The sequence below is a fragment of the Ctenopharyngodon idella genome, chromosome 9, assembly GCF_019924925.1.
Source record: "Ctenopharyngodon idella isolate HZGC_01 chromosome 9, HZGC01, whole genome shotgun sequence".
NCBI lineage: Eukaryota > Metazoa > Chordata > Actinopteri > Cypriniformes > Xenocyprididae > Ctenopharyngodon > Ctenopharyngodon idella.
Window position 1 is genome coordinate 12,741,893 of NC_067228.1, and position 13,012 is coordinate 12,754,904.

The following is a 13,012-nucleotide window of genomic DNA, read 5'->3' on the forward strand; positions in this document are numbered from 1 at the left end:
TAGTACTCGAGACCGGTCTTAAGACCATTTTTTGAAAGTCTTGGTCTTGTCTTGGTCTCGGCCTTGACTTAGTCACAGACTAAGGACTCGGGATTTTATTTCAAGACCGGTCAAGACCACAACTGCGGGGATATCGCTAAATTGCCAAATTGCCGTTGCATTGTCTGATTTCTTTGTTAACATCATTAATTTTGATTGGCTGTAAAACTTACTGCTTAAAATGCAATCAATAACAATTGTTACTGTTGTGCCGGGTCAGAAATCAACAAGGGATTGTGTTAAAAATGTCACCAAAACTAATACAAATGCCCACAAAATTGTAAAGATATGATTGGAAAAAAGTACTTGTATAAGATCTTGATATTTATATTATAACATATGATATAATTAAACAATATCAGGGCTGTTTTCACAAATATGAGCACAATTGCAAATGTGATATTGATTTTTTACAAATGTTCAATAAACAAAATTTTATTTTTAAAATATTAATCTCAACATTATTTATGCATTTGTAATTGTACCAATTCAGATGCAACTTCTGTTCCACCTCTGCAGTGTAAAGATGAATTTTGTTGTTAGCTCTATATAGTGTCGTATTATTCTAATTGTAATTATTGATTAAAAATAAGACATTTCTCAGGCAGTAAATGTGGATCTTTCAGATGAATTTGAGGAGTGCTAGTCTGGTCTTGGTCTTGACTCGGTCTCAACTTGCCTTGGTCTTGGTCTTGTCTTGGTCTCAATCCTCCAAAGTCTTGGTCTCGACACACACTGGTCTTGGTCTCGGTTTAGGTGGTCTTGACTACAACACTATTCAGTACAGGATTTATTCATCTTTGTTAGCATTAAACCTACTACTGACACTTTTTTCAGGCTTTCTCAAGCCAGCATCAAAGTTTGTACACAGACTTTACTCATCTAGTTAATCTTTGTAGTGTTAGTTAATAAAAATACAACTGTTTGTTAGTTCATTATAGCTCAGACCCATTAAATAATATGAACAAATACAGCTTTTGATTTGACTAATGTATTATTGAATGTTGAAATTAACATGTTGAAGTTAACTAGTTAACTAATGTTAACAAATATTGTAGTGTTAAGCAAATATCTATATATCCTTGTGCTTTACTGTTATCAGTTCTATACTGACTAGAAAAACTCGGCATTTTATTTTCCATTACTCTGAAAACAAACTTTCCACTTTTAAATGACCAAAGCTAACCTTTTTACATAGTATCATCATTTAATAACAAAAAAGTATGCTTAGAATTGTTTGTCAACATGTATTACATGAATTAATTTAAATATAGAATAAATAGGCCTTAATATTATAAAAATTAAATAACAATAATAATAATAATAATATGTATGTTGATGTATGTTGAATATTTATACTTTTGTCAATTTCTGAAATGTTAAGTCTTCACGTTCACATAAAAGTCATGGTTAATTTGGCAACAACAACACAAATTCTTTACAGTTCAATCATTTGGAGTCAAATAATCACTTGCTGTCATATTCATCATGCTATGTTATGTGCTAAACATCTTGCCATGTTTCTCTTGGAAATATACTTTTGATTTGTTCAAAGGTAAGTCAACTTTTTAAAGCTCTGTACCTTCTCAGTGATTCAGTATTAGATATGATACGAGAGCATTATAGAAGAGCATGATGTTCCTGAGCTTCAAGACAATGATTTCTGCATGTGCTCTCTCCCCTATTCACATGCAAGTGGAGTATGACAGCAAATGACATGTTGCCTAGCAACCTGACATTTGATGAGATACTAACAGTTCTCTTATGTGAATCTGGAAGTGGTCAATTTAGATTCTCAGAACATAACTTCAAAAAGAAAAAAAGAGACGTGAGACGATCAGAGCAGTACATTAGTACATCAAGGCACAGCAGGTCAATGTTTGCCAAATGGTGTTTTGTTAAAGGCACTGTATTTTGTTCAATGTTAGAGACAGGGCTACCTGTTTGTTGAACAATGGCTAAACGATAAGTAAGGGAAGCCTGTATAGAGACACTGGAGTCATTATTTGCACAATGCCATTTGGTGCCTCTAATGGTATAGATACCGTACATATTCTTATTATTATGAACAAATTTAGGGCAGCCATTCCTTCCTTCAACCTATTTTTAGCATAATATATTGTAAATAAAGAGTTTTAGTTTGGCGAAATCCATTATTTGTTTTTGAATGGCATATTACATGGACCAGATTTGCATGCTAAAACCTTCATGAGTAAAGAACAGGCATGAACACTTTCAAAATATCTGTCTCCCATTTTCAAACCTGACCTAATATTCCAATCCAAACAATGGCCCACATAAAGGGATCTATCTGTATAACTCCTTTATACGCATGTGAAATAATTTTAAACAGTCGTTTAAATTCAAACTATTCTTCTTGGGAGGAAAGTCTGCAAAATGGAAATCGACCTTAAATTATAGATGTATCTTCTAAACCACATATTTCCATATGTCAAAGTTTTTTAAATAACGTTGTTGTTGTTGTTGTTGAACAGGTGGACTAAATCAGCGCGATAAAACCTAAAATAAAATAAAAAATGTGTTCACTAACACGTTAAATACAATAGAATAAATCAAGTTCTCGTTATTGACAACCATTCCATTGCAATATCCCCTTTATTAAAAAAAAAAAAAAAAATCCATGTCTTTGCAGCATGGTATAATTGGCCATGTGCAGGACATCTCTGTGTGCAAAGATATGTGAACTGTGAAAAAAGAAAAGTTAAAAAAGTGGAATTTTGTGAACTGATCGTCTACTGAAGTCTCTGGAATTGCTCTAATGGAGAAGCAAGTACAGTGCTGCCCTGCTCTCATGTCAGAGAAGCGATGAGTTCAAGCCGGCTGATTGGAAGACTAAGAGGCAATCAGAGGTCTTTTTCCTTCGATCAGCGGTCATTTCTCCTCAAGCCATTTTACTCTGCTGGCTGTCACTTTCTGTCTCGGAGGCAACATTAAAGGCCTTTAAAATCAATAACCGCTCAAGGTGGATTTGTAAATCTTGAGTTACAGCCAAAGATATAAAGACCCGTCATCGCAAAAACAACATAACCATTGCTTTGTTTGTTCAGCACGAATAATTTTGAAACAAGAACAGAACAGAATGGGCAATTTTGCTACAATATCGGCATCACCATTTTCATGAGTAACTCTCCATGAAAAATTAGTTAGAAAAACATTTAAGTTTTCAATGCACAATCTAGACTTTGAGAGTTTTCCAGAGTTTGCCAAACACAGAAGACACTTTAAGTATATCATCCCAGCACAATGCCTGCTGATTTTAGTCCACTTCACCCAGCTGTATTTCTTAAACATAACTAGGATTTGTTCAGGAAGTGTATTAATTCACAGGGTTTTTTGCCTTCTCAAGTAGAAACTCTTTTTGTTTGCTTCTAGAGGAGTAAATGAATTTAAATCACTGCCAAAAAGCTAATGCGTAAGGCACTGCATAATAAAAGATTAACCGTGCTGCTGAGAACGCACTTTATGATGATGTGCAGTGTTTGCATATGTAATGCCCAGATGCTACACTGAAAGCCATTCAGAGTGATGTTCCTTCCCATGTAGCTGCTTATGAAGGCATCATCCCCAACTTCAGATTTTCAGTTATGAATCTGTGAAATAAATTAGCTACAAATATGAATCATAACCCAACTGAGAAGCATGCATGCCTGCACTGTTCACAAAACAAAAAGCAAAAAGTCAGATTTCTCTTCCTTTCTTGCCCACTTGTTCCCGGTGGCTCACTTAACATTTAGAGGTGGAGAGGGAAGTGGAGAGAAGGAAGAAAGGAAAAATCTTGCCTTGAGGTGATCTGTGGAAAAAAAGTTACCAACTAAAGAGTCAGGTTGTTTCTTCACATTTCTCCTTCTGTCACGCATCTCCCTGCCTTTGGATCTTCATCCCACATCTGCCTGAAACATCAGTGAGTGTTGGGTAAGCCTGCAGGCAGAGAAACGCTGTTCATTAAACAAAGCTATTCCATGCCCACTCACTGGCACTTGTCGTTATGCATCTCCAGATCTTTTTTTCTCAGCGGCATAATGAATATGCATGCAGTTGGGTCGGTTCCACCTGAGAGGAAGGGAACATGTGTGTCTGTGTGTGTGTGTGTGATCATGTATGCACTGAAGCATATGTGTGTATCTCTGGAGACCTTGGCTGTTGAAGTTGAATGTCAGTGAAAAGATTTGCTTCTTTTTTTTTTTATATAGCACTTATGTGTGCGCAAGAACAAACATTATTATGCTTTATGACTAATTGAGTGTTCATCAAAGAATTGATATAATTATGTTTTGTGAATTATTTATTAATAAGCACTGTGAATATAAACTGTGTACACAATCAGTATGCACAAACACATGTGCTATGTAAAGATTGGCACAATAAAATGAAAGGAAAATAGCTCTGTAATAGGAAAATGGGTTTTAATAATCACTTTGTAATTTTTGCCACTTAACTAATAGGGTTTTACTGAGTTCATTGCAATTACTGTGCTGCTAATTTACTTTCTTCAATTCAGTGCAAAAAAAAAAGTATCATAATGACATGATGTAAAACTACATATTCACTCATTAGCAAATCCAAATGAACAAATCAAATCTAAATGTCCATCATTTACTTGACGTCACATCTTTCCAAACCTGTATGACTTTCTACTGTGAAAAACAAACGATATTTATGTTTTTTGTTGTTGTTTTTTTGGTACATTAAGGTCATAAATGAACTAGGGCTGCATTATTTGTTGCACGATATGAAAAATAACAATGAACTTAAACGCGATTATCACTTAAATGCGGTTCTTAGTGCGATTATGAAATCGCAAAGACTTCGATTATTTTTTTATGCGCAGCTTGTCAATGAAGTATGGCTCCAAATGCTAATCCATCTGAAAGCACTGCGAGATTGAATCGATTATAATGTACATTTGAAAAAGCAACACGCGTCAAACATCTTTCCAGACACGAAAAGCATTTATTAACATCTTGTCCAAAAAAGACAACATTTAATAACCTGTTTTTACTCCAAACTCACTTCATAACGACAATTGAGCATCCTTCTGTGAGATGATGTGGCTTCCTACACAGAATAAGGCAGTCGTGTGTTTATCAGTCATTTTTAATCAATCAAAGCGTTTCAATCTTGTTTATTCAGCTACAGAGATAGTATGACGTCCATAGGGATTTCCTGGAATGACGCATGTCATCTACTTCTGCGGCAGGGCATATTTGGTGTTTCTGCTCAAGAGTGCCCTCTGGCTTTCAGATGGAGAAGCATTTACTATTGATCACGGAGCCGTACAGCTCTGACAAGCTGGTCATGATTCGATTCATTGAAAACTGTTTGGATTTTTAAAATGTAAATGAATGAATTTGAATTGTGTGAAAATTGTGAAGTATGTGGACTGTTTCATAAAAGAGATTGTGGATTTTTAAATTATTATTATTATTATTATTATTATTATTATTATTATGTGTATCTGACTGCTTTTATCCAAAGTAACTTACATTCACTGTACATTTTTAGCACACTGTCATTCAAAAGTTTGGGTTAAAAAAATATCTGCATTTATTTGATCAAAAACAGAAAAATATACATACAATTTACTTTCCTCTATTTTAATATTTGAAAATATAATTTATTCCTGTGATGGCAAAACTGAATTTTCAGCATCATTACTCCAGTCTTTAGTGTCAGATGATCCTTAAAAAAAATCATTCTAATATGCTGATTGGCTGCTCAAGAATTTATTATTATTATTATCAATGCTGAAAACAGTTGTGATTAACATTTTTGTGAAAACCTTATCCATTTTTTCAGGACTCTTTGATTAATATGTAAATGTAAAAGTTTTTAATTTCACTTTATTAATTCAATGCATCCTTGTTTACTAAAAGTATGAAACTTTTTAACAGGTAGAATATTTTTAACAGCAAAAAAACAGTCACTGCACATTTTTCTAGTAGGAGAGACAAAAAAGTCCCTTTACTTGTGTGTTTAAGCAGAAGGTCAGACATCAGTGCAGGATTAACCCAGGTCTGATCTATGACATTTCCTCCTGTTCCTCGAAGGACAAGACTCTCCTGGAGGGCACCTGCCATTGAAAGACACTGATCCTCTATTGCCCTCTTCTTTAACCTTCTTCGGTCCCTAGCCAGTCACATGACACCAAGAACTGCCTCTGGTCATTTTGGCCTATATCCATGTTAGTGGCTGACACTATTGAAGTTCCTACTTTTCTTACAAAAAACAAAAAAGAATCCATTGCTCATTTTGCTGGTCAGCTACAAACCATTTAATCAGCATATGTTCAACATAATTCTGTAACCATGCATAATGCATATGGGATCATTGGGTGGGCTGACAAAAACAAAAAAAAACACTCCTAAAATGTCACAGTACTGCACACTGACTTGGGAGTGGTCTATCACTGACAGACATAGAGCTGTTTCTGGTATGATCAAGAAGTAAAAAAGATTTTACTCATCCATGATGCTGCTATATATACACTGATGAGCTGAAACATTATGACCTGTCACAGGTAATGTGAATATTGTTGATCATTTCCTAAAAGGCCACATATTAAGGTCTGGGTAGATTAGATGGTAAGCAAACAATCAGTTCTCACAATCAATGTGTTGGATGCAGGAGAAATGAGCAGGGATAAAGATCTTAGCAACTTTGACAAGGGCCAAATTGTTATGGCAAGGCGACTGGGTGAGAGTATTTCTGAAACAGCAAGGCTTGTGGGTTGCGCTCCCAGTCAGCAGTGGTGAGAATTTGCCAACAGTGGTCCAAGGAGGGACAGCGACAGTGTGTTGGGCGCCCAAGTCTCATCGACGCACGAGGGCAACGAAAGCTATCCCATCTGGTTCGAGTCAACAGAAGGTCTACAGTGGCACAAGTCACACAAAATTTTAATGATGGTTATGTGAGGAATGTGTCACAATACACAGTGCATCAGCTGCGTAGCAGCAGACCAATAAATTGCCTATGATGACCCCTGTCCACTGTCGAAAATGCCTACAATGGGATTCGGAAATGGACCTTGGAGCAGTGGAAAAATGTCACTTGGTCTTTTACATCACTTGGATGGTGTGTGCCATTTACCTGGGGAAGTGATGGCACCAGCATGTTTAGGAAAGGTTTGAGGAATATGATGAAGAGATAAAGGTGTTGCCCTGACCTCCAAATTCCAAGTTCAATCCACAGGGGCTCCACCTCGCAACCTACAGGGCTTGAAGGATCTGCTTCTAACATCCTTGTGCCAGATACCATAGGACAACTTCAGGGGTCATGTACAGTCTGCGCCTTGGCAGGTTGACGCTGTTTTGGCAGCATGCGGAGGACCAACAGCATATTAGGCAGGTGGTCATATTGTTTTGTCTCATCTGTGTATATATATTTATGAAATTGCTTGTGCTGAGAAAAAAAAAAAACATTTGAAAACTTTCTTTATGCTGAGCAAAACAAGACGGTCATTCTGACCAGATAATTCAAATAATTTGTTGTTGAAATTTCAGATTTCATGCTAATGCTGTTAATAGAAAACATCTCAACTTTCATCATCTACTAGTGTCTTTAATAAAAGCACTGACACTTTCTTGAGGCAGCATGTAGTGCTCCAAGTGAGGCAGTTTACAACATGAATGATACATGATCAAAATGTCAGAGAGTCTTTCTTCCCCTCCCTGCATCCATCTGTCAACACAAAGCAGCCCCGCAGGCCTCACAGGGAATACAGGTCTCTACTGTAAGTGAGGTATTACAGCTTTGGGTTTGCATCTTCCCTCGATAGTTGCCCGTGGCTTTGGCTAAAGAAAAAAAGGCAACGCTTTTGGTCCCATGAGTTTTTTTTCTTTGCTCGCCTGTTTTGTTGTTGTTAACCAGGTGTTTGACCATCGTGAAGCACTGCAATAGCTCAGAACAAATCAATGACATTGCAGTATGTGCACTCAAGCTAGATAAATGAACAACTTAACTTTGTAGCGTGGTAAAGAAGAGGTTGCAATGGTGAATTGCACAGCCATCAAAAATGTCCTAAAGTGCTGGAAGAATCTACAGGGGGTTAAGGGACTATTACATGCAATTTGCCTTTGAGTTTTAGACGTTTGGAAAACCTGTTGTGTGGAATCAAACGCGCTGTTGGAGAGCAACACATCCTTCCTATCTGATTGCAGGTATTTCAAGCAATGCTGGAAAAATTGCAGTCGATAAATAGCGATTGATGTGATATCAAACACTTACAATTCAATGCTTAAAATGAATGCTTTAAGGGTCCTAAACTTGCAGTCACTTGCATCGTATTCCGCCCATGTTCCAGTACATTCACTGTTTCAGGACCTTGGAGAGGTCTATTGATTCTACTGTGCTGATAATTCATCTGTTTTCTATGCACTATTGCAGTACAGTTAGCTCTATAAACCTTAAGAAAAACATAAACCTATGGCTGTCAATAGAATAAAATAATTGTGATTAATGAATGAAAGACAATTTAAGACAATATTCCCAGTTTGAAAAAAAAAAAAAAAAAAAAAAAAAAACATGGGAAAAAAAATATAATGTATTTTTTTTAAAAAAATGATAAAATACTATTAGAAGAAACTTTTAGAAGAAAATACACTCAATAAAAACATACGACATAAGACATACGTATATTATATTTTTAAATGATATATCCATGGAAAAATCCAGAGAAACTATGACAAAACAAATAGTTTTTAAAGTTGATACTTATGGTAAGCAGTTTCACAGTTATTTTTCAGTTCATACTCCTGATTTATGGGATTTTTTTTTTTTTTTTCCTGATTTAAGTGTTATTATGCACCTTCTGAACTGATTGCAAGCTCAAATTTACCAGGAAGCCCAAAGGCTGCTCCTGCCAAAAGCGTAATGGCCATAATTTTACAAAAGTCAACTCAAACCCTGTGCATAAAAGCAGGCTACAATTACAGAAGGGGAATCATTTGTATATTGAGTTGCGCTTTGCTTACTCAGAGGAAGGCGGATATCTCCCTGGAAACTCATACAGCCGCGCTGCATTAAAGAACCCCACTGCGCTTCGGGCTGCTCTCCTTCCCGCCACAAAATGGCTGCCTGGTGAGCCTGTTCAGCACAAACATCAATTAGAGAAAGGTTAGCTTGCATGACTGCTGGCTTGCAGCAAAGACAAGGACAAAAACATAGAGGGGGTGGATTTTCTTTCTCCCCTTTTTTGAATTTTGTATTTGTGGCTTTATAAAGGTCACTTCATGCTTTGCTGTATCTTTTGGAATGTTGCCAGCTGTGCTCCATGGGTGGCCCAGGTGCGCTGCCGGTGTAAAAGACTCAGGATGTGATGACGGGAATTAAATTTAGGGCGGCTTGTATACACATGCACAATTACATCATCACAGGCTTCCCTACCACTGGAAAACTCTCACATTGTGACTCATTGTGACTATTGTTGCGACTGAGGGAAAGAAATACAGTAGGACCTATAAATCAATTCTTTTCAAAAATGCCCATGTTGTGACCAAAATTACAATAACAACCTCAAACCTTCAGTATAAATACAATAATTGTGAAAACTTTTAATTTGCGTAAAGCACTTTTTAATTTGCATAAAGCAGTATAGGCCAACTAGTAGTCGCTGTGCGAGTAAACCTCACTCCTCTGATCTCAAGAGATGCTCTAGTGACTGATGCTAGGTGTTGCAGCATTTAGCCTCCTTGTTAGAGCCTCCAACTCCCACGCCAGAGACCCAGGTTCGAGGCCCGCGCAGAGCGGGGCAAGCAGGACCTGGGTAGAGGGGTTACATTGGTGCTGTGACCCCTGAGGTTTAGGGGGGTGAGTGTAACGGAGGCCAGCTAGTAGTTGCTGTGCAAGTAAACCTCACTCCTCTGATCTCAAGAGATGCTCTAGCGACTGACCCTAGAGGTTGCAGCCTTTAGCCTCCTTGTTAGACCGTCTGACTCCCATATATATATATATATATATATATATATATATATATATATATATATATATATTAGAAAAATATATAATTGTAATTAATCTCCTGATGACCTACAAGTGTTTATAAAGCATGAAACCATAATTCTTTACATTCCAAAGAAACAAACAAACACACACACACAAAAAAAAAAAAAAATTTTTTATTATTTGTGAAGAAAAATGTTTGAACACCTCACCTCATAAATATCTTGGATAATGGAAAATAAAGACGAACATTCACAAGTTTTCGTCAGTAAGGTTTCTTTTAATCAAAGAAAATAATGCTTCTATTCAGCAAGGACACAACTGATCAAAAGTCACAGTAAATATATTTACAATGCTACAAAATATTTCTATTTCCAATAAATTATGTTCTTTTGAACTTTCTATTCATCAAAACCTTTCAAGGTTAAAGTTGTCCTAAAACCTTCTTCTTAGGACAACTTTGATGAACTTTTTTGATCCACTTTAAATGTTGACTACTGTGTGTGTGTGTGTGTGTGTGTGTGTGTGTGTGTGTGTGTGTGTGTGTATTATATATATATATATATATATATATATATATATATATGCACAACTGATTTCAACATTGATAGTAATAGGAAATATTTCACAAAATCAGCATATTAGAATGATTTCTGAAGGATCATGTGACAAGACACTGAAGACTGGAGTAATGACTGCTGAAAATCCAGCTTTGCCATATATTTAAAATATATTTAAATGCATACATACAAAATATAAAGGAGTCATGAAATGGAGAATCAAAATATTGAGGTATGTTCTGAACAACTCATATCTATCCATCAATCACAAGAGCAATACTGCTGTTGGATAAAGACGTTGAGTCAAAGTCAGATGTTGAACCTTGAACAAGGAACCTAAACCCCAATTGCTCCCCGGGCACCACAGCAAAAATGGCTGCCCCCTGCTCCGGGTGTGTGTGTCCACGGTTTGCAGTGTGTGTGTTCACTACTCACCATTCTTAATGTGTGTGCTCTAACTTGGATGGGTTAAATGCAGAGGACAAATATTTGACCTTCACATGTCACTTTCACTATTTTTCACTATTAAATACAAACAGACAGCGTCATCTCTCTAAATAAGTTGTGAAGTGTGTATATTATTTCCTGATGTATTTTTGTTGGGGGAAAAAAAAAAAAAAAAAAAAAAATCCACTTCAGACTCATGGAGATCTTGGAAACCCTTTAAAAGCCACAGACCAGCTCCAATTCTATAGCTTTTTACTAGCATGACAGTTTGCATATGAATCTAGCACTCAGTCAAAATCCATATCCTTCACAAATTATTTGTACTGAAACAGGATAAATCAGAAAATACTTACATAGTGACATCCAACAACCCATCACTTCAAAACTACATAAAGGATCCATTCAAAACTAAGGTTATACACAAACTAACCATCAGGTAAGCAAAGCAGGAACAGGAAACAGGAAGCCACAGCAGCAAAGCACAAAACAGTCCAAGATACAATGCCCCCATGTGGCTGCTCTTTTTACTGTGCCTCATCAGATTTAGCCTTGTTACTCCCTAGGGCAGCATAACGAAAAACAGCAACTGATTTTTAATTATGTACAGGTACATGCATGAGATACTGTCAAAAGAAGGCATTAGATGAAGGTAAGAACATTACTGCTGGAAGCGAGATATGTAAAAAGGGCAAAAGTAAGAGAAGAAAAATAGAGAAAGAGAAAGAGGATTAACAGGGTCATCAATGAAAGCAGACAGAAGAAGGGAAGGGAGACAGTAGGTAGACCCCATGGGGGAAGTCAGGCGGACAGAGACGGTCACGTTGCCTTGTGGGGGGACAGGGAAGGACGAGAGGACATGTGTCTCAGAGAGGACGGAAGCAGCCATGCGACTCCACAACCAGACGGGGTCAGCTGTCAGAGCAAGGCCTGCTGGGAACGGGGCAGGAGAGGTGGCCGACAGGTGTCCAGACACAAGGTAGGGAGGGAGAGGAAGCCAAAAAAAAGAAAAGAAAAAAAGAATGATAGTGAGATAATACAATACACAAATATACTAAAGAGACGGGTCTCATATTATGTTCTCTTGCAGTTTAACATATTTTATCTTGTCAGGAAATAATGCCATATCTTACTATGAGTCATGTTTCCTGTCAGATTACGCTGCCGCCTGAAGGGGTTTGTTTTATATACATTTATTTCGTAAATATAATTTATATCACATAATGCTGCAACTGTCACTTCAATACACTGGTATCATTTCAATCTCAGGCACATACAGCCCTATAACAACATATTTGGACAGTTTAGATACATCTAAAAATGTATGAATGTCTACAGTATACAGCAAAAGATCAAACCAAGTGGCATTTATATAGCATACACACTAAAAGCAAAATATTTGACAAAAGGAGCTTGTTTCAAATGACAAAATAATAGATATACTCTTACAAATCACGACAGATGTAACCTAGTGTTCAAAAGTTTACAATAAGAAAGTCAGTACGAAAGTCTTTATGTTCAATGAGGCTGAATTTACTTGATCAAAAATATTGTCAAAACAGCAATATTGTGATATAATACAATTCAAAATAACTGTTTTATATATTATATTTTATATATATATATATATATATATATATTTATTAAAATGTAATTTATTCATGTGATGGCAAAGCTGAAATTTCAGCAGTGATTACTCTAGTCTTCAGTGACGCATGATCTTTAAGAAATCTTTCTAATATGACGATTTGTTGCTCAAGAAACATATGATCATTATTATAATCAATGTTGGAAACAGTTGTGCTGCATAATGTTTTTGTGGATACATATTTTGCAGGATTCTTGTGTCCAAATGCATTTCTGGGCCAGATAACCCATGGAGTCTGTACAGTGGCTGTCACTACTCTGTTAATTGGATTAGATGGGCGATCATGTGATCATTGTGAATTTATTCCCCATCACTTCTCTTCCATCATAATCCTTTGATCTTCAGTAGTTGTGCACATTCACAA

At 36.4% G+C, this 13,012-nt stretch overlaps 1 long non-coding RNA gene across 1 annotated transcript; it reads right to left on the bottom strand.

The window, feature by feature from the left end:
- Positions 1-1,338: 1,338 nt before the first annotated feature.
- On the bottom strand, positions 1,339-12,265 carry LOC127519332 (uncharacterized). The gene is made up of 3 exons (XR_007931786.1): positions 11,357-12,265; positions 9,030-9,141; positions 1,339-3,978 (listed from the first exon to the last, which is right to left on the bottom strand). It is a non-coding gene; the product is annotated as an uncharacterized LOC127519332 (long non-coding RNA).
- Between the last annotated feature and the right edge of the window lie 747 nt (positions 12,266-13,012).